Below are 22984 nucleotides of genomic sequence, written 5' to 3' on the forward strand. Positions count from 1 at the left end.
AGAAAAAAAAGTTAATTTTAGTTTATATAGTTTAGAATTATTCTTTGTCTCCTGAACAAGTTCTCATTTGTTCTTCTTCACTCTCACTGTGACTCTCTATTTCTCTGACCCAAGACCTATCACGAAGACGAAGAAGACTGCGCTGTCGTCCGCAACCATTAGAGTAGTCGTAGAGCATTGTTTGTGTGTCAGTTCTGGAGCTTGGTGAAAATCTTGTAAACAACGACACAGTGTTGTTTGTGCGTTTGACGTGAGAGGTAAACTTTTTTTGTTGTAAAAAAATTGATAACACTATGTAAACCCTTAGTTTTTCCATTATATGATTGAGTCATGGTTAAGAATTTGTTAGTGAATTTAGTAGGGTTTAAGGTTTCATCCCAGCGTTTGGTTTATGATTGGTTATATGAGTAAGAATGTTAAGATTCTGTTTTTGTGGTTTCAAAAACAATACCTATTTTTTAAGTGAATGAAGTAATTACCAGTTTAGTTGTTGTGTTGGTGATGAGTTAGTGTGATGCATGTTCTGTGTTAATTTTTGATAAGGTTTGGAGGCATTAATACGTTTAGATGGCTTGCTACATTAACTTTTTTTCTTAATATTATTATTTACTATTATGTAAATGCAGGGTCTTACGATGACATTCATGTTTTGTTTGGTTGTTAAGCTTGTTTGGTAGTTTAGTAGGTTGAATAAGGTTTTATGGTGTTTTGGTAGCTATTTGAAGGGTTGAAATGCTTAGTTTGGTGCAAGAACTTGGAAAATTTTGAAAACAGAGCACCAACCCACGCGTACGCGTCATCTACGCGAACGCGTGCCCCAAGTATTTTCGACCATCCACGCGCACGCGTCTCCCATGCGTACGCGTGGATCCAGAAGTTTCACCTCCCACCCAAAAACCAGAGAGTTGATCCTACTTTGTGCGTGCTTTGTGCCTTTCGCACAAACCCACCCACGCGTAAGCATGAAAGACGCGTACGTGTCGACTCTCTGATTTACCAGGCACGTGTACGCGTGACCCACGCGTACGTGCCGCTACCATTTCACCCACCCACGTGCACGCGTCACTCCACGCGTACGCGTGGACAGCCTTCTTTCATCATCTTCTTTTCTTCTCTTCTTTCCATTTTCGTTCCTGTTCTCTCTTCTTCTATTTTCTTTCCACCTCTTACCCATCATCCAACTTTACCAAACACCATTCATAACCATTTCTTTTAGTTAGTTAGTCAGTTAGTAGTTGCTTAGTTAGTTTAATTTTCATCCAATTCTCTGTTTTTCATTATAAGTGCTGGATTATTAATATTGTTTGCTGTTTATTGCTGCTAATCATTGTTGAGGTTATATTTTGTTACTTGGTTTTGAGTTTTCCTGTTGAAAATCTTTGAATACCATGTGAATGAAAATTGTCTCCAAGTATCTTAACCCTTTTCGAATTGCATGTTGTAGCTAGCCACCATGTGATTTGAACCCCCCCTCTTTGATTAGGCAATCTCTTGATGGGTGATGTTCTGCATTTATCTTAATGCATTGTGTTTCTTGATTATACGCATCCATATGTTTTTGGCTTGAATACTTTCATGCTTCTTTATTGCTTATTTGGTTGTCTACACTTACGAGTTTAGAGCATCTCAAGCACCCTAGGACGAGTGAAGTGCATGCTTCTTTGGTGACATAGCTTTTGATGCTAGTGTGTGTTCTAGACCGCATGCATCTTGGGACTCTCACACTTGTTTCATTAATGTTACACTAATTCACTCACTTCATTCTAGTGATTATCACCTCATTCCAACAATGTATGCTTCCTTGCTTTTACATTTACTTTTCTTACTATCCCGCCTTCTAATTTCAGGATGAGTCATTATAAGCAAAAATGGAAGCTGGAGAAAGAACTCACAGCACCGGTTGATCTACCAGCTGAAGGTAGCAATCCGGAGAGTTGTCATACCCCCTTGTTCATCTTTGAATGCACCGAGGACGGTGCAAACTTTTAAGTGTGGGGAGGTCGTCCGACTAGTCGGCGTTTTTGGGTGACAATTTTCTAATTCCAACACTTTTACATTTCATTTTAGGTCTTTTAGGATTCTTTGTTGCATTTTCTTATTTTGCATCTATATACATAATGATGAGCGGATAATTTATACGCTTTTTGGCATTGTTTTTAATATGTTTTAGTTAGTTTTTATTATATTTTTATTAGTTTTTATTTAAAATTCACTTTTCTAGACTTTACTATGAGTTTGTGTATTTTTCTGTGATTTCAGGTATTTTCTGGCTGAAATTGAGGGACCTGAGCAAAAATCTGATTCAGAGGCTGAAAATGACTGCAGATGTTGTTGGATTCTGACCTCCCTGCACTCGAAGTGGATTTCCTGGAGCTATAAAAGCCCAATTGGCGCGCTCTCAATTGCGTTGGAAAGTAGACATCCTGGGCTTTCCAGCAATGTATAATAGTCCATACTTTGCCCGAGATTTGATGCCCTAAACAGGCGTTCCAAGTCAGCTCAAGAATTCTGGCGTTTAACGCCGGAACTGGCACAAGAATGGGAGTTAAACGCCCAAACTGGCACAAAAGCTGGCGTTTAACTCCAAGAAAAGTCTCTACACATGAAAGCTTCAATGCTCATCCCAAGCACACACAGAGTGGGCCCGGAAGTAGATTTTTATGTCATTTACTCATTTCTGTAAGCCCTAAGCTACTAGTTATCTATAAGTAGGACCTTTTGCTATTGTATTGAGAATCTTTTGATCACTTTAGATCTTAGGATCATCTTTGGACGTCTAGTTCTTAGATCGTTGGGGGCTGGCCTCTCGGCCATGCCTAGACCTTGTTCTTATGTATTTTCAACGGTGGAGTTTCTACACACCATAGATTAAGGTGTGGAGCTCTACTGTACCTCGAGTATCAATGCAATTACTATTGTTCTTCTATTCAATTTGGCTTATTCTTATTCTAAGATATCACTTGTTCCTCAACTTGATGAATGTGATGATCTGTGACACTCATCATCATTCTCACCTATGAACGTGTGCCTAACAACCACCTCCGTTCTACCTTAGATTGAGTGGATATCTCTTGGATCCCTTAATCGGAATCTTCGTGGTATAAGCTAGAATTGATGGTGGCATTCAAGAGAATCTGGAAGGTCTAAACCTTGTCTATGGTATTCTGAGTAGGATTCAAGGATTGAATGACTGTGACGAGCTTCAAACTCCTGAAGGCTGGGCGTTAGTGACAGACGCAAAAGAATCACTGGATTCTATTCCAACCTGATTGAGAACCGACAGATGATTAGCCGTGCTGTGACAGAGCGCGTTGAATATTTTCACTGAGAGGACGGGACTGTAGCCATTGACAATGGTGATGTCCAACATACAGCTTGCCATGGAAAGGAGTAAGAAGGATTGGATGAAGACAGTAGGAAAGCAGAGAGACAGAAGGGACAAAGCATCTCCATACGCTTATCTGAAGCTCTCACCAATGAATTACATAAGTATCTCTATCTTTATTTTATGTTTTATTTATCTTTTAATCATTATTCCTCCATAACCATTTGAATCCGCCTGACTGAGATTTACAAGATGACCATAGCTTGCTTCATACCAACAATCTCCGTGGGATCGACCCTTACTCGCGTAAGGTTTATTACTTGGACGACCCAGTGCACTTGCTGGTTAGTTGTGCGAAGTTGTGATAAAGAGTTGAGATTGCAATTGAGCGTACCATGTTGATGGCGCCATTGATGATCACAATTTCGTGCACCAAGTTTTTGGCGCCGTTGCCGGGGATTGTTTGAGTTTGGACAACTGACGGTTCATCTTGTTTCTTAGATTAGGTATTTTTCTTCAGAATTTTTAAGAATGAATTCTAGAGTTTCAAGGTGATGTTTTGATCATCCCCAAAGCTGATTGATTCTCATCAATTTAGCTCTTGAATGTAATGTCCTTCTGAAGCTTGGCTAGCCATGTCTAATTTCTTTAGACTAAAGCTTTAGACTAACATTGCATGATTCCTGGAATTCTTATTAAAAATTTTGAATCTCTTTATTTTCTTTTCCATATAATTTTCGAAAAATCCAAAAAAATTATAAAATCTTAAAATCAAAAATATTTTTATGTTTCTTGTTTGAGTCTAGTGTCTAATTTTAAGTTTGGTATCAATTGCATGTTTCTGTTTTTATTGCATTTTTCGAATTCATTCATGTGTCTTCATTGATCTTCAAGTTGTTCTTGATGATTTCCTTGCTCTAATCTTTAAATTCTCTTGTCTTGAGTGTTTTGTTGTTTCTCATATGCATTCTCAATTTGTTAGTGTCAATAGTATACAAACTTCTAAGTTTGGTGTCTTGCATGCATTGTTTATTTGATCTTAGTTTCATTTTGATTATTCCTCATCATTAAAAATTCAAAAAAAAAATTTAATTTGTGTCTTTTCAAGTCAATAATACAGAGAATTGAAGATTCAGAACATGCAGTAGAGGAATCACACAGAAAAAGCTGGGCGTTCAAAACGCCCAGTGAAGAAGGAAAACTGGAGTTTAAACGCCAGTCAGGATACTTGGCTGGGCATTTAACGCCCAAAAGGGTAGCATTTTGGGCGTTAAACGCTAGAATGGATACCATTCTGGGTGTTTAACGCCAGGATGGCACAAGAGGGAAGATTTTATTTTTAATTCAAATTTTTTTCAAGTTTTCATAATTTTTCAAAATCAAATCTTTTTCAAATCATATCTTTTCAATCATATATTTTCAAAATCAATTTCTTTCCATTTTCAAAAATACTTGCTAACAATTAATGATTTGATTCAACATTTCAAGTATGTTGCCTTTTCTGTTGAGAAAGGTTTAATGTCTGAATCATATCTTTTAAATTTCTTGTTAGCCAAGTCATTAATTTTAAAAATCAAATCTTTTTAAATTGTTTCTCAATCATATCTTCTCAATCATATCTTTTTAAAACTATATCTTTTCAATCATATCTTTTTAATCACATCTTTTTCAAAATAGTTTTCAATCATATCTTTTTGATTTCTAATTTCAAAATCTTTTTCAAAATCACTTTATTTCTTTCTCAATCTTAGTTTTCGAAAATCAATTACCTTTTTTTCAAAATTTCTTTTAATTAATTCACTTTAATTTTCGAAAATTTCTTCCCCTCTTTTCACATCCTTCTATTTATGGACTAACACTCTTCCTCAATGCACAATTCGAACTCTATCCCTCTTGATAAGTTCGAATTCTTCTACCTCCTCCTTCTATTCTTATTTTCCTCTGACACCTCAAGGAATCTCTATACTGTGACATAGAGGATTCCATATTTTCTTGTTCTCTTCTCTTTCATATGAGCAGGAGCAAAGACAAAAGCATTCTTGTTGAGGCTGACCCTGAACCTGAAAGGACCTTGAAGCGAAAGCTAAGAAAAGCTAAAGCACTACTCTCTGTAGAGGACCTAATAGAAATCTTCAAATAAGAAGAAGACATGGCAGCCGAAAACAACAACAATGCCAACAATGCAAGGAAGGTGCTTGGTAACTTTACTGCACCTACTCCCGACTTCTATGGGAGAAGCATCACTATCTCTGCCATTGGAGCAAACAACTTTGAGCTTAAGCCTCAATTAGTTTCTCTAATGCAACAGAATTGCAAGTTCCACGGACTTCCATTGGAAGATCCTCATCAGTTTTTAGCTGAATTCTTGCAAATCTGTGACACTGTCAAGACTAATGGGGTTGACCCTGAGGTCTACAGACTTATGCTATTCCCTTTTGCTGTAAGAGACAGAGCTAGGATATGGTTGGACTCACAACCTAAAGGGAGCCTGAACTCTTGGAAAAAGCTAGTCAATGCCTTCTTGGAAAAGTTCTTTCCACCTCAAAAATTGAGTAAGCTTAGAGTGGAAGTCCAAACCTTCAGACAGAAGAAAGGTGAATTCCTCTATGAAGCTTGGGAAAGATACAAATAATTGATCAGAAAGTGTCCCTCTGACATGCTTTTCGAATGGAGCATCATAGGTATCTTCTATGATGGTCTGTCTGAACTGTCCAAGATGTCATTGGACAGCTCTGCTGGAGGATCTCTTCATCTGAAGAAGATGCCTGCAGAAGCTCAGGAACTCATTGAAATGGTTGCAAATAACCAATTCATGTACACTTCTGAAAGGAATCCTGTGAATAATGGGACGAATCAGAAGAAAGGAGTTCTTGAGATTGATAATCTGAATGCCATATTGACTCAGAACAAAATATTGACTCAGCAAGTCAATATGATTTCTCAAAGTCTGTCTGGAATGCAAGCTGCACCAGGCAGTACTAAGGACGCTTCATCTGAAGAAGAAGCTTATGATCCTGAGAACCCTTCAATGGAAGAGGTGAATTACATGGGAGAACCCTATGGAAACACCTATAATCCTTCATGGAGAAATCATCCAAATCTCTCATGGAAGGATCAACAGAGACCTCAACAAGGTTTCAACAACAATAATGATGGAAGAAACAGGTTTAGCAATGGCAAGCCTTTTCCATCATCTTCTCAGCAACAGACAGAGAGTTCTAAGCAGAGCCACTCTGACTTAGCAACCATGGTCTCTGATCTAATCAAAACCACTCAAAGTTTCATGACTAAAATAAGGTCCTCCATTAGAAACTTGGAGGCACAAGTGGGTCAGCTGAGTAAGAAAGTTACTGAACTCCCTCCTAGTACTCTTCCAAGCAATACAGAAGAGAATCCAAAAGGAGAGTGTAAGGCCATCAACATGGCCAAATTTGGAGAGGAGGAAGAGGCAGTGAGCGCCACTGAGGAAGACCTCAATGGACGTCCACTGGCCTCCAATGAGTTCACTAATGAGGAACCATGGGAATCTGAGGCTCACACTGAGACCATAGAGATTCCATTGGATTTACTTCTGCCATTCATGAGCTCTGATGAGTATTCTTCCTCTGAAGAAGACGAAGATATCACTGAAGAGCAAGTTGCTAAGTACCTTGGAGCAATCATGAAGCTAAATGACAAGTTATTTGGTAATGAGACTTGGGAGGATGAACCCCCTTTGCTCACTAAAGAACTGGATGACTTGACTAGGCAGAGATTACCTCAAAACAGACAAGACCCTGGGAAGTTCTCAATACCTTGTACCATAGGCACCATGACCTTTGAGAAGGCTCTGTGTGACCTAGGGTCAAGCATAAACCTCATGCCTCTCTCTGTAATGGAGAAGCTAGGGATCTTTGAGGTGCAAGCTGCAAGAATCTCACTAGAGATGGCAGACAATTCAAGAAAACAAGCTTATGGACTTGTAGAGGATATTCTGGTAAAGGTTGAAGACCATTACATCCCTGCTGATTTTATAGTCCTAGAGACTGAGAAGTGCATGGATGAATCCATCATCCTTAGCAGACCCTTCCTAGCCACAGCAAAGGCTATGATTGATGTTGACAGAGAAGAATTGATCATTCAAGTGAATGAAGAATCCTTTGTGTTTAAGGCTCAAGGATATCCCTCTGTAACCATGGAGAGGAAGCATGAAGAGCTTCTCTCAAAACAGAGTCAAATAGAGCCCCCACAGTCAAACTCTAAGTTTGGTGTTGGGAGGTCACAACCAAATTCTAAATTTGGTGTTGAACCCCCACATTCAAACTCTAAGTTTGGTGTTGGGAGGTTCCAACATTGCTCTGAACATCTGTGAGGCTCCATGAGAGTCCACTGTCAAGCTACTGACATTAAAGAAGCGCTTGTTGGGAGGCAACCCAATGTTATATTTATCTATTTTCCTTTGTTATTTTATGTTTTCTGTAGGTTGATGATCATGTGAAGTCACAAAATTAATTGAAAAAGCAAAAACAGAATGAAAAATAGAAAGAAAAATAGCACAACCTAGAGGAAAACTTGCTGGCATTTAAACGCCAGTGAAGACAGCAAATGGGCGTTTAACGCCCAGTCTGGCACCATTCTGGGCGTTTAACGCCAGAAAGGGGCTCCAGACTGGCGTTTAACGCCAGGAATGGGCAAGGAGCTGGCGTTAAACGCCAGAAAAGGGCAGCAGCCCGGCGTTTAACACCAGGATTGGCAGAAAAGGGCATTTTGCACGCCACTTGGTGCAGGGATGAGCTATCCTTGACACCTCAGGATCTGTGGACCCCACAGGATCCCCACCTACCCAACCACTCTCTCTTCTTCACCCATTCACCAATCACCTCAACACCTCTTTCCCCAAAACCCTTCACCTATCAAATCCCACCATTCTCTTCACCACTCACATCCATCTTTCATAAAACCCCACCTACCTCACCATTCAAATTCAAACCACTTTCTCTCCCAAACCCACCCATAATGGCCGAACCTTACCCCTCTCTCCACCCCTATATAAACCCATCTTCACTCCTTCATTTTCACACAACCTACACACTACTTCTCCCCTTTGGCCGAAAAACAAAGCCACCTCCATCTCCTCTATTTCTTCTTCTTCTACTCTCTTCTTTCTTCTTTTGCTCGAGGACGAGCAAACCTTCTAAGTTTGGTGTGGTAAAAGCATTGCTTTTTGTTTTTTTATAACCATTTATGGCACCTAAGGCCGGAGAAACCTCTAGAAAGAGGAAAGGGAAGGCAAAAGCTTCCACCTCCGAGTCATGGGAGATGGAGAGATTCATCTCAAGGGTGCATCAAGACCACTTCTATGAAGTTGTGGCCAAGAAGAAGGTGATCCCCGAGGTCCCTTTCAAACTCAAAAAGAGTGAATATCTGGAGATCCGACATGAGATCCGAAGAAGAGGTTGGGAAGTTCTTACCAACCCCATTCAACAAGTCAGAATCTTAATGGTTCAAGAGTTCTATGCCAATGCATGGATCACCAAGAACCATGATCAAAGTGTGAACCCGGACCCAAAGAATTGGCTTACAATGGTTCGGGGAAAATGCTTAGATTTTAGTCCGGAAAATGTAAGGTTGGCATTCAACTTGCCCATGATGAAAGGAGATGAACACCCCTACACTAGAAGGGTCAACTTTGATCAAAGGTTGGACCAAGTCCTCATAGACATTTGTGAAGAGGGCGCTCAATGGAAGAGAGATTCAAGAGGAAAGCCGGTTCAACTGAGAAGGCATGACCTCAAGCCCGTGGCTAGGGGATGGTTGGAGTTTATCCAACGCTCAATCATTCCCACTAGCAATTGGTCTGAAGTTACTATAGACCGGGCTATCATGATTCATAGCATCATGATTGGAGAAGAAGTAGAAGTTCATGAGGTTATATCCCAAGAACTTTATAAGGTGGCGGAAAAGTCCTCTACCTTGGCAAGGTTAGCCTTCCCTCATCTCATTTGTCACCTCTGTAATTCAGTTGGAATTAACATAGAGGGAGACATCCTCATTGATGAAGACAAGCCCATCAATAAGAAGAGGATGGAGCAAACAAGAGATCTCACTCATGGACATGAGGAAATTCCTCATCATGAAATCCCTGATATGCCTCAAGGGATGAACTTTCCTCCACAAAACTATTAGGAGCAAATCAACACCTCCCTAGGAGAATTGAGTTCCAACATGGGACAACTAAGGGTGGAGCATCAAGAACATTCCATCCTCCTCCATGAAATTAGAGAAGATCAAAGAATCATGAGAAAGGAACAACAAAGGCAAGGAAGAGACATTGAGGAGCTCAAGCACTCCATAAGATCTTCAAGAGGAAGAACAAGCCGCCATCACTAAGGTGGACCCGTTCTTTAATCTCCTTGTTCTTTATTTTTCTGTTTTTTTCGAAAATTATGCTTTATGTTTTATTTATGTTTGTGTCTTATGATCAGTAGTATCTTAGTATCTATGCCTTAAAGTTATGAATGTCCTATGAATCCATCACCTTTCTTAAATGAAAAATGTTCTTAATTAAAAAAAAAGAGAAAAATTGCATGAATTTTGAATTTTATAACAGATTAATTATTTTGATGTGGTGGCAATACTTTGACTTCTGAATGTATGCTTGAACAGTGCATATGTCTTTTAAATTTGTTGTTCATGAATGTTGGCTCTTGAAAGAATGATGAAAAAAGAGACATGTTAATGAGGATCTGAAAAATCATAAAAATGATTCTTGAAGCAAGAAAAAGCAGTGAATACAAAAAAAAGAGAGATTATGTGCGAAAAAAAAAGAAGAGAGAGAAAGCAAGCAGAAAAAGCCAATAGCCCTTTAAACCAAAAGGCAAGGGTAAAAATAAAGTTGTGATCCAAGGCAAAAAGAGTGTGCTTAAGAACCCTGGACACCTCTAATTGGGGACTCTAGCAAAGCTGAGTCACAATCTGAAAGGTTCACCCAGTTATGTGTCTGTGGCATGTATGTATCCGGTGGTAATACTGGAGGACAGAGTGCTTTGGGCCATGGCCAAGACTCATAAAGTAGCTGTGTTCAAGAATCATCATACTTAACTAGGAGAATCAATAACACTATCTGGATTCTGAGTTCCTATAGAAGTCAATCATTCTGAATTTCAAAGGATAGAGTGAGATGCCAAAACTGTTCAGAGGCAAAAAGCTAAAAGCCCAGCTCATCTAATTAATACTGATCTTCATAGATGTTTTTGGAATTCATTGCATATTCTCTTCTTTTTATCTTATTTGATTTTCAGTTTCCTGGGGACAAGCAACAATTTAAGTTTGGTGTTGTGATGAGCGGATAATTTCTATGCTTTTTGGCATTGTTTTTAGTATGTTTTAGTTAGTTTTTATTATATTTTTATTAGTTTTTATTTAAAATTTACTTTTCTGGACTTTACTATGAGTTTGTGTGTTTTTTTGTGATTTCAGGTATTTTCTGGCTGAAATTGAGGGACCTGAGCAAAAATCTGATCCAGAGGCTGAAAAGGACTGCAGATGCTGTTGGATTCTGACCTCCCTGCACTCGAAGTGAATTTTCTGGAGCTACAGATGCCCAATTTTCTGATCTCAATTACGTTGGAAAGTAGACATCCTGGGCTTTCCAGCAATGTATAATAGTTTATACTTTGCCCGATATTTGATGGCCCAAACAGGCGTTCCAAGTCAGCTCAAGAATTCTGGCGTTTAACGCCGGAACTGGCACAAGAATGGGAGTTAAACGCCCAAACTGGCACAAAAGCTGGCGTTTAACTCCAAGAAAAGTCTCTACACATAAAAGCTTCAATGCTCAGCCCAAGCACACACCAAGTGGGTCCGGAAGTGGATTTTTATGTCATTTACTCATTTCTGTAAACCATAAGCTACTAGTTATCTATAAGTAGGACCTTTTGCTATTGTATTGAGAATCTTTTGATCACTTTAGATCTTAGGATCATCTTTGGATGTCTAGTTCTTAGATCGTTGGGGGCTGGCCTCTCGGCCATGCCTAGACCTTGTTCATATGTATTTTCAACGGTGGAGTTTCTACACACTATAGATTAAGGTGTGGAGCTTTGCTGTACCTCGAGTATCAATGCAATTACTATTGTTCTTCTATTCAATTTGGCTTATTCTTATTCTAAGATATCACTTGTTCCTTAACTTGATGAATGTGATGATCCGTGACACTCATCATCATTCTCACCTATGAACGTGTGCCTAACAACCACCTCCGTTCTACCTTAGATTGAGTAGATATCTCTTGGATCCCTTAATCGGAATCTTCGTGGTATAAGCTAGAATTGATGGTGGCATTCAAGAGAATCCAGAAGGTCTAAACCTTGTCTGTGGTATTCTGAGTAGGATTCAAGGATTGAATATGACTGTGACGAGCTTCAAACTCCTGAAGGCTAGGCGTTAGTGACAGACGCAAAAGAATCACTGGATTCTATTCCAACCTGATTGAGAACCGACAGATGATTAGCCGTGCTGTGACAGAGCGCGTTGAACATTTTCACTGAGAGGACGGGACTGTAGCCATTGACAACGGTGATGCCCAACATACAGCTTGCCATGGAAAGGAGTAAGAAGGATTGGATGAAGACAGTAGGAAAGTAGAGAGATAGAAGGGACAAAGCATCTCCATACGCTTATCTGAAGCTCTCACCAATGAATTACATAAGTATCTCTATCTTTATTTTATGTTTTATTTATCTTTTAATCATTATTCCTCCATAACCATTTGAATCCGCCTGACTGAGATTTACAAGATGACCATAGCTTGCTTCATACCAACAATCTCCGTGGGATCGACCCTTACTCGCGTAAGGTTTATTACTTGGACGACCCAGTGCACTTGCTGGTTAGTTGTACGAAGTTGTGATAAAGAGTTGAGATTGCAATTGAGCGTACCATGTTGATGGCGCCATTGATGATCACAATTTAGTGCACCACATAATAAGCTTAGTCAAGGTAATGAAATTTTTCAAGAATCTATCTATAGAGCACCTCAATTGATTTGAGTGAAAACTTTTCATTGAACTTGCTTGAAATATATACATTGTGGATCATGTTTTTGAGCTAAGAACACACAACCTTGTGAGTTTTAAGCCTAATGGTGTGGTTACATCTTATAACCACTTATTTTCCTTCTTATGTGCATTATTCTCTTTCTATGATTGTGATCCTTGATTTGTTTGAATCTATATGGCCATTATTTCTTGTATACATGCATATATATGATTGAAGCTATTGTTTCATGTAGCTCACTTACCCAAATAGCATATCTTTCATCAACCTTTGTTAGCCAATTTTGAGCTTATTTTAAAACCCCTTTGTTCTTAATTTAGCATATTCCTTAATTTGGATCTTTGATTAGTTTAGGCTAGTGAGTGTGTGTATCATTCAAGTGTGGGGAAACTTGGGACATTGGTTTGGAAAAGGTGTGTGTGTGTTGTAGTTTTGTTGAATATATTGGGAATTTGGTACATACTCATGCGTTAATTAAATGTAAAACCATATGCATTAATGTTCTTGTATATATTTTAGTTTGAAAAAGAATAAAAAAAGAGAAAAAAATGAGAGAAACAAAAAAATGTATAAAAAGAAGAAAAAATAGAAAAAGAAAAGTAATAAAAAGGGGACAAAATGCCCCCAAAGTAAAGCTCAATAATAATCAATTCATAAGAGTTGTATTCAAAAGGAGAATGCATGAGTATGTGAAAAAATAAAGAATGGGTAGTTAGGATAGCTTTGAAATTGTATAGGTTGTCATAGGTTAGGTGGGAAGTTTAAGTTGATTAAAGATTCAAATCTCGAGCTCACTTGACCATATGCATCCTACCTTGACCCTAGCCCCATTACAACCTATGAAAGGACCTCATGATATTCGTATGCATGCATTGAATAATTGTTGATTGTTAGATAAAAACAAATCTTGGAAAGCATGATTAGGGGAGAATTGAGTGGATCGACCCTATACGCTTGAGCGACTAGAGCATATACACATCCGGTGAGAGTTTGATTGCTCAATTACATGTTTTAACCTAGAATCAACACTTTTCTTGCAAGTTTGTAAAATCTTTAATAGCTCAATTCAATTGTAGTTTGGCTTGGTTGATTAATACCTTTAGCCCTTATGCTTATATTGGTTTTCTTGGGAGTTGATCTATTTTGACCAAGCAATTTCATGCATTTAGATAGTTTCATGTAGGTAGATTGCATCTAGTTAGTTTACATTGAATAAATGATAGTACGCTTTGTTTCCTTCTTGGTTAAGCATGAGGACATGCTTGGTTTAAGTGTGGGGAGATTTGATGCGCCACTATTTCGTGGTACATTTTGTGCTTAATTTAGGTGGATTTTATCCACTTTTCCCACATTTATTCAATAAAATGGCATGGTTTCATGATTGTCTCCTAAGTTGGGCTTAAGTGTGAAAACATGCTTTTTAGACCTTTAATTAGCTAAATTTAATTCACCTTTGATTCCACTAGATGCCTTGATATGTTTGTTAGTGAATTCAGATTGAAAAGGCTAGGAATGGATCAAATGGATGAAGAGGAAAATCATGCAAGTGGAGAACTCATGGAAAAACAAGGATTTGGGATGCTGAGATCGATGCGCACGCATACATGACGCGTACGCGTGGATGGAAAATGTCAAGCGACACGTACACGTGACCCACGTGTAGCGTTGATGCTCGCACGTGACCTCATTAAAGTGAATCTGCTTGGGGTGATTTCTGGGCTTCCCAAGCCCAAATCCAACTCATTTCTGAGCCTATTTCATGCAGAAACTAAGAGGAGTCAAGGGGGGAAGTTATAATTGAATTTTTGAGGGAATGCTTTAGTTAGTTTCTAGAGAGAGAAGCTCTCTCTTCTCTCTAGAATTAGGTTAGATCTAGATTAGGATTTCTTAGATCTAGGTTTAGTTCATGCTTTGATTTACTTTTCCTTTACAATTTCTTGTTCCTCTACCTTTGCTCTCTCTAGTTTAGCATTTGATTCTTGTAATTGTTTACTTTTATGTTGATGAACTCTTGTTCCTCTTATTTTCTTTTTAATGCAATTCATGTTTTGAGTTCTTTTATTGTTGATTTGCTTTATTGTTGTTAATTCCTTGTAATTGGTAGTGTAGATATACTTTTCTTGCAATTTGATTTTACTTTCCATTTATGCCTTTGATGAGCGGATAATTTGTACGCTTTTTGGCATTATTTTTAGTATGTTTTTAGTATATTTGGTTTAGTTTTTAGTATATTTTTATTAGTTTTTAGTTAAAATTCACTTTTCTGGACTTTACTATGAGTTTGTGTGTTTTTCTGTGATTTCAGGTATTTTCTTGCTGAAATTGAGGGACCTGAGCAAAAATCTGATTCAAAGACTGAGAAGGACTGCAGATGCTGTTGGATTCTGACCTCCCTGCACTCGAAGTGAATTTTCTGGAGCTACAGAAGCCCAATTGGCGCGCTCTCAATGGCGTTGGAAAGTAGACATCCTGGGCTTTCCAGCAATATATGATAGTCCATACTTTGCCCAAGATTTGATGGCCCAAACCGGCGTTCAAAGTCACCTTCAGAATTTCCAGCGTTAAACGCCGGAACTGGCACCAAAATGGGAGTTAAACGCCCAAACTGGCACAAAAGCTGGCGTTTAACTCCAAGAAGAGTCTTTACACGAAAATGCTTCATTGCTCAGCCCAAGCACACACCAAGTGGGCCCGGAAGTGGATTTTTATGTCATTTACTCATCTCTGTAAACCTTAGGCTACTAGTTCTCTATAAGTAGGACCTTTTACTATTGTATTTAGACATCTTGGTAGCTATCTTTGTTCTTATGCTATCTTAGATCATTGGGAGGCTGGCCTCACGGCCATGCCTAGACCTTGTTCTTATGTATTTTCAACGGTGGAGTTTCTACACACCATAGATTAAGGTGTGGAGCTCTGCTGTACCTCGAGTATTAATGCAATTACTATTGTTCTTCTATTCAATTCCGCTTGTTCTTGTTCTAAGATATCACTTGTTCTTCAACTTGATGAATGTGATGATCCGTGACACTCATCATCATTCTCACCTATGAACGTGTGCCTGACAACCACCTCTGTTCTACCTTAGATTGGGTGAATATCTCTTGGATTCCTGATACACGATGCATGGTTGATCGCCTAACAACCGAGTGCTCGCCTGACAACCGAGCCAGCCATTCCGTGAGATCAGAGTCTTCGTGGTATAGGCTAGAACTGATGGCGGCATTCAAGAGAATCCGGAAGGTCTAACCTTGTCTGTGGTATTCTGAGTAGGATTCAATGATTGAATGACTGTGACGTGCTTCAAACTCCTGAGGGCGGGGCGTTAGTGACAGACGCAAAAGAATCAATGGATTCTATTCCGGCCTGATCGAGAACCGACAGATGGATAGCCGTGCCGTGACAGGGTGCGTTGAACATTTCCACTGAGAGGATGGGAGGTAGCCACTGACAACGGTGAAACCCTTGCATAAGCTTGCCATGGAAAGGAGTAAGAAGGATTGGATGAAGACAGTAGGAAAGCAGAGAGACGGAAGGGACACAGCATCTTCATGCGCTTATCTGAAATTCCCACCAATGAATTACATAAGTATCTCTATCTTTATCTTTATGTTTTATTCGTATATCACCATATCCATTTGAGTTTGCCTGACTAAGATTTACAAGATGACCATAGCTTGCTTCATACCAACAATCTCTGTGGGATCGACCCTTACTCGCGTAAGGTTTATTACTTGGACGACCCAGTGCACTTGCTGGTTAGTTGTGCGGAGTTGTGATGAAGAGTTGAGATTGCAATGAGCGTACCATGTTGATGGCGCCATTGATGATCACAATTTCGTGCACCAGCCTTCCAAGTGTTTGATAAAATGCTTGGAAGGATGCTAGAATATATTTTTCTCCTCTTGGCCTTCGTTGAGTAATTGGAGACTCTTGAGTTATCTAATGCTTTTGTTGATTGACAATTAGAAGTTGCTAATTAATTTGAATTCCACTAAAGCTAGTCTTTCCTTAGGAGTTGATAGGACTTCAGGAATCAAATTGATTATTTCCACTTGACTTTCCTTCATCGTTAGAGGTTAACTAAGTGGAACAATGGATAATTCTTGTCACAATTGATGAAGATAATGAGGATATGACTTCCAATTCTCATACCTTGCCAAGAGCTTTTCTAGTTGTTAGTTTACTTCTTTTGCCATTTACATTTCTTGTTTCTTTATTCAAAAATCCCAAATTATACTTCATAACCAATAACAAGAACACTTCCCTGCAATTCCTTTGAGAGACGACCCGATGTTTGAATTCTTCGGTTTATTTTTATAGGGATTTGTTACTTGTGACAACCAAATTTTTGTATGAGAGGATTCTTTGTTGGTTTAGAAACTATACTTGCAACAATATTTCATTTGTGAAATTCTTTACCAATAAAAAATTTCTTCATCAGTCATCTGAAAACACTTCAGAAAATTTTCTCACAACCAGAATCTATTTTAAACTCTGCTCCTCGCCCTACACATTCGCAGCTAACAACATAACACATTGACATTATATCCAGAATAGTTTACTACCACAGAGTTCAAATAGTATCCCTTCGCCACAACCGGTCTTTCTAACCATTCCGACATAAAATGCAACAACCTTTCAAAACAGTCAAGCAGAACGCGATTCTTAGATAGCCAATCCAATTCCAAGATGATATCAAGATCAGTCATCGGAAAACTAATTAGATCATGAACAAAATCTCGCTGTTTAACTCAGAACGAAACTTGTGGACAGCCGAATCTAGTAACAATAGCTTCAGAAGTAGCATTATGCACTTTCAGATCATAAGTCAACACAACTATCTTCAATCCTAACTCACTAGACTTCTCGAATGCTATGAATGAATGTGTCACTCCAGAATCAAATAAGGCATTTAAAATTTTACCATCCATTTCACAGCTACCTCTAATCAATGCCTTGGATCCCTCGACATCTGCAATAGATGTAGTGAATACTCGCCCTGGTTGTTGTGCACTCTCGGCTTCATACTTCTTTTTTCTGGATAGTTCCAGGACTTATATCCGGCTCCTCCACAAAAGTAACACACTCTCAATCCAGCTATGCACGGAGTTTCAGGATGGTAACTCCCGTACCTCTGGCAAGTCATCTCATTCTGTAATTGCTTCCCAAACCTTCGCCCTCGATGATCATTGTTATTAGGCCTCTGAAAATTATCTGACCCTGGTTCTGTTGCAGAACAAAGCCTCCAAGCTTAAAGGTCCTACCCCTTGTTGCGAAGTTCCTTCCTTGGTTCCTCTGAAAAGGCATCCTTTGACTCCCTTTCTCTATTGTTACCTTCCTTACACATTCTTCAGCGACTCGGCTCTTGTTTACAAGTTTAGAGAAAACCCTAATCTCCATCGGCCCAACCGTGCTCAAAATGTCACTTCGAGGTCCTCCCTCGTACTTTATAAATTTCCATTCTGTAAAGTCTTCCGGAGCACCTTGGCAAATTCGAAAAAACTGGCACATGTCTTCAAAATTATTTGTGTACTCAGAAATAGACATCTGACACTGTTTTGACTATAGCAGCTCAAGCTCCTTAGCATTTCTAACTGAATTAGGGAAGTATTTTCTGTAGAACTCGCTCCAAAATACCTCCCAAGATATCATGGCACCGTTTGGTTGTAGAATACATCGCATTCACTACCACTAGTATTGAGCTTCACCCTGTAACTGGTAGGTCGCAAACTCCACCCATTGTTCTTCAGGAACCTGCTGAGCTTGCAGAGCCCGCTCCATTATTTGGAGCCAGTTATTGGCCTCAGTAAGATTTGTGGTCCCTCTGAAGATCGGAGGATGCACCTTCAGGAAAGTAGTGTCATCGGCCCTTCCTCACCATTATTACCATTTCTGTTATTCGCCTGATTCCCTAACTCTTCAGCTGTCGCCTGCAAAGCCGCAACCATGTTTTCCAGGGTTGACATAAAGTTTACAGGGTTATTCCCCGTCGATTCAGGTTTAGTGTTAGTAGTTCTGCCTCTCCCTCGACCACGACCGCGTCCACGAGTCGATATCGGGTCCCCATTCACACCAAACAAGTGATATCAAGTTGATCAGTCTCAATATCGCAAGTCTAATGCTTCAAAGTCCCAAATACATGCTCATGAACATTCATGCCACATATATCAGTTAGATAACCTAATTTAGCATGTATAGACACCGAGGGTATGCCCAAAAGCATAGTCAGTCCGCCTCTCAGGCTTTATAAGAACGAATTGCTCTAATACCATAATGTAACACCTTACCACACAGAGTTTTACACTTAAGCCGTAAAACAGAGGTGGTGTGGTATTATGACCTCTAAAATTTAAAAAATATATATAATGATAATATAATTGAAAGAATATAATATTCGAGGAGCCTTGAAGGTTGGTTAACCAAAAAAGTAAAAAATAAAAGCGCAACGCTCAAGATAATGATTACTTGCGTACGAAGAAAAGTAAAGATACATATAGATAATAGGAACAGAGTGTCAAGGATACAAAACAATCAAGCTCCGGGCTCAACCTGCGAAGATAAGGCTGACCGGAGAATATTTACATAAGTAAATACAAAACCCAAGTTCCCAAAGTATTTAAAATAAACCACCCTAGTTCTCCAAAAGCCTCTAAGAGGAACAAAAGCGAAACATAATAAGAGAAGTCTATACATATATGTACATAAACATTAAAACCCCCAAAAAATACAAAGTCCCAACTCTACTACGACAGGAACTTCCGACGCCTACGAGGTGCCTATCGACCTACATCTGAAAATCACAAATATATGTATGGAATGAGAATTGGAGGTTCTCAACATGGTAATGGTGCCAACATACATAATATATAAGGTCTCGGAAAAGCCAAAGGCGATCCTAGAACTCCGATACTCATATTTAAATCTTAAAGTTTATAAATTGAAAACCATAAACAGGGTAGGTTATCTAAGTTTCTTATTTCTAATTCCTTTCTAACTTAAGCCTTAATTTCCGGCCTGATCGAGAACCGACAGATGGATAGCCGTGCCGTGACAGGGTGCGTTGAACATTTCCACTGAGAGGATGGGAGGTAGCCACTGACAACGGTGAAACCCTTGCATAAGCTTGCCATGGAAATGAGTAAGAAGGATTGGATGAAGACAGTAGGAAAGCAGAGAGACGGAAGGGACACAGCATCTTCATGCGCTTATCTGAAATTCCCACCAATGAATTACATAAGTATCTCTATCTTTATCTCTATGTTTTATTCGTATATCACCATATCCATTTGAGTTTGCCTGACTAAGATTTACAAGATGACCATAGCTTGCTTCATACCAACAATCTCCGTGGGATCGACCCTTACTCGCGTAAGGTTTATTACTTGGACGACCCAGTGCACTTGCTGGTTAGTTGTGCGAAGTTGTGTTTATGCCATGGTATTGAACACCAAGTTTTTGGGGTTCATTACCGGGGAGTATGAGAGTTGTGAAAAGTATTGTTCACAATTTCGCGCACCAAGTTTTTGGCGCCGTTGCCGGGGATTGTTGAGTTTGGACAACTGACGGTTCATCTTGTTGCTTAGATTAGGTATTTTTCTTCAGAGTTCTTAAGAACGAATTCTAGTATTTCAAGGTGATGTTCTTATCATCATCAAAGCTGATTGATTTTCATCAATTTAGCTCTTGAATGCAATGTCCTGCTGAAGCTTGGCTAGCCATGTCTAATTCCTTTGGACTGAAGCTTTAGACTAACATTGCATGATTCCTGGAATTCTCATTAAGAATTTTGATACCTTTATTTTCTTCCATATAATTTTCGAAAAATCCAAAAAAATTTCAAAATCATAAAAACCAAAAATATTTTATGTTTCTTGTTTGAGTCTAGTGTCTAATTTTAAGTTTGGTGTCTTGCATGCATTGTTTATTTGATCTTGGTTCTATTTTCAAGTCAATAGTACAGGGAACTGAAGATTCAGAACATGCAGCAGAGGAATTACACAGAAAAAGCTGGGCGTTCAAAACGCCCAGTGAAGAAGGACAGACTGGCGTTTAAACGCCAGCCAGGGTGCCTGGTTGGGCGTTTAACGCCCAAAAAGGTAGTGCATTGGGCGTTAAACGCCAGAATGTGCACCATTCTGGGCGTTTAACGCCAGGATGGCACAAGGGGAAGGATTTTGTTTTCAAATCAATTTTTTTTTCAAGTTTTCAAAGTTTTTCAAAATCAAATCTTTTTCAAATCATATCTTTTCAATCAAATATTTTCAAAATCAATTTCTTTCCTTTTTCAAAGATACTTGCTATCAATTAATGATTTGATTCAACATTTCAAGTATGTTGCCTTTTCCGTTGAGAAAGGTTTAATGTTTGAATCATATCTTTTCTTGATAGCCAAGTTATTAATTTTTAAAATCAAATCTTTTTAAAATTGTTTTCAAATCATATCTTCTCAATCATATCCTTTTAATCACATCTTTTTCAAAACAGTTTTCAATCATATCTTTTTGATTTCTAATTTCAAAGTCTTTTTCAAAAATTACTTGATTTTTTTCCCACTCTTGATTTTCGAAAATCAATTAAAGTTTTTCAAAATTTTTTTTTAAAAAATCTTTTTAACTTAATTTTCGAAAAAGCTCTTCCCCTCTTCTCACATCCTTCTATTTATGGAGTACCACTCCTCCTCAATGCACAATTCGAACTCTATCTCACTAAGTTCGAATTCTTCTACCTCTTTCTTCTATTTTTCTTTTCCTCTGACACCTTAAGGAATCTCTATACTGTGACATAGAGGATTCCATATTTTCTTGTTCTCTTCTCTTTCATATGAGCAAGAACAAAGACAAAGGCATTCTTGTTGAAGCTGATCCTGAACCTGAAAGGACCTTGAAGCGAAAGCTAAGAGAAGCTAAGGCACAACTCTCTGCAGAGGACCTAACAGAAATCTTCAAAGAAGAAGAACACATGGCAGCCGAAAACAACAACAATGCCAACAATGCAAGGAAGGTGCTGGGTGACTTTACTGCACCTACTCCCAACTTCTATGGGAGAAGCATCTCTATCCCTGCCATTGGAGCAAACAACTTTGAGCTTAAGCCTCAATTAGTTTCTCTAATGCAACAGAATTGCAAGTTCCATGGACTTCCATTGGAAGATCCTCATCAGTTCTTAGCTGAATTCTTGCAAATCTGTGACACTGTCAAGACTAATGGGGTTGACCCTGAGGTCTACAGACTGATGCTATTCCCTTTTGCTGTAAGAGACAGAGCTAGGACATGGTTGGACTCACAACCTAAAGAAAGCCTGGACTCATGGGAAAAGCTAGTCAATGCCTTCTTGGCAAAGTTCTTTCCACCTCAAAAATTGAGTAAGCTTAGAGTGGAAGTCCAAACCTTTAGATAGAAGGATGGAGAATCCCTCTATGAAGCTTGGGAAAGATACAAATAATTGATCAGAAAATGTCCTTCTGACATGCTTTCTGAATGGAGCATCATAGGTATTTTCTATGATGGTCTCTTTGAACTGTTCAGAAGAAAGGAGTTCTTGAGATTGATACTCTGAATGCCATTCTGGCTCAGAACAAGATATTGACTCAACAAGTCAATTTGATTTCTCAAAGTCTGTCTGGAATGCAAAATGCACCAAGCAGTACTAAGGATGCTTCATCTGAAGAAGAAGCCTATGATCCTGAGAACCCTTCAATGGAAGAGGTGAATTACCTAGGAGAACCCTATGGAAACACCTATAATTCTTCATGGAGAAATCATCCAAATTTCTCATGGAAGGATCAACAGAGACCTCAACAAGGTTTCAACAACAATAATGGTGGAAGAAACAGGTTTAGCAATGGCAAGCCTTTTCCATCATCTTCTCAGCAACAGACAGAGAATTCTAAGCAGAACAACTCTGACTTAGCAACCATGGTCTCTGAGCTCTGATGAGTATTCCTCCTCTGAAGAGGATGAGTATGTCACTGAAGAGCAAGTTGCTAAATACCTTGGAGCAATCATGAAGCTAAATGACAAGTTATTTGGAAATGAGACTTGGGAGAACGAACCTCCTTTGCTCACCAAAGAACTGGATGACTTGTCTAGGCAGAAATTACCTCAAAAGAGACAAGACCCTGGGAAGTTTTCACTACCTTGTACCATAGGCACCATGACCTTCAAGAAGGCTCTGTGTGACTTAGGGTCAAGTGTAAACCTCATGCCTCTCTCTGTAATGGAGAAACTAGGGATCTCTGAGGTACAAGCTGCAAGAATCTCACTAGAGATGGCAGACAATTCAAGAAAACAAGCTTATGGACTTGTAGAGAATGTTCTGGTAAAGATTGAAAACCATTACATCCCTGCTGATTTCATAGTCCTAGAGACTGGGAAGTGCATGGATGAATCCATCATCCTTGGCAGACCCTTCCTAGCCACAGCAAAGGCTGTGATTGATGTTGATAGAGAAGAATTGATCATTCAAGTGAATGAAGAATCCTTGGTGTTTAAGGCTCAAGGATATCCCTCTGTCACCATGGAAAGGAAGCATGAAGAGCTTCTCTCAAATCAGAGTCAAACAGAGCCCCCACAGTCAAACTCTAAGTTTGGTGTTGGGAGGCCACAACCAAACTCTAAGTTT

General features: G+C 39.0%; 1 non-coding gene across 1 annotated transcript; it reads right to left on the reverse strand.

Annotated features, from left to right (window-relative positions):
• Positions 1 to 21727: 21727 nt before the first annotated feature.
• LOC130942993 (small nucleolar RNA R71) lies at positions 21728 to 21835 on the reverse strand. The gene has a single exon (XR_009071534.1). It is a non-coding gene; the product is annotated as a small nucleolar RNA R71 (small nucleolar RNA).
• Between the last annotated feature and the right edge of the window lie 1149 nt (positions 21836 to 22984).

This window comes from Arachis stenosperma, chromosome 7 (genome assembly GCF_014773155.1).
Source record: "Arachis stenosperma cultivar V10309 chromosome 7, arast.V10309.gnm1.PFL2, whole genome shotgun sequence".
Lineage (NCBI taxonomy): Eukaryota > Viridiplantae > Streptophyta > Magnoliopsida > Fabales > Fabaceae > Arachis > Arachis stenosperma.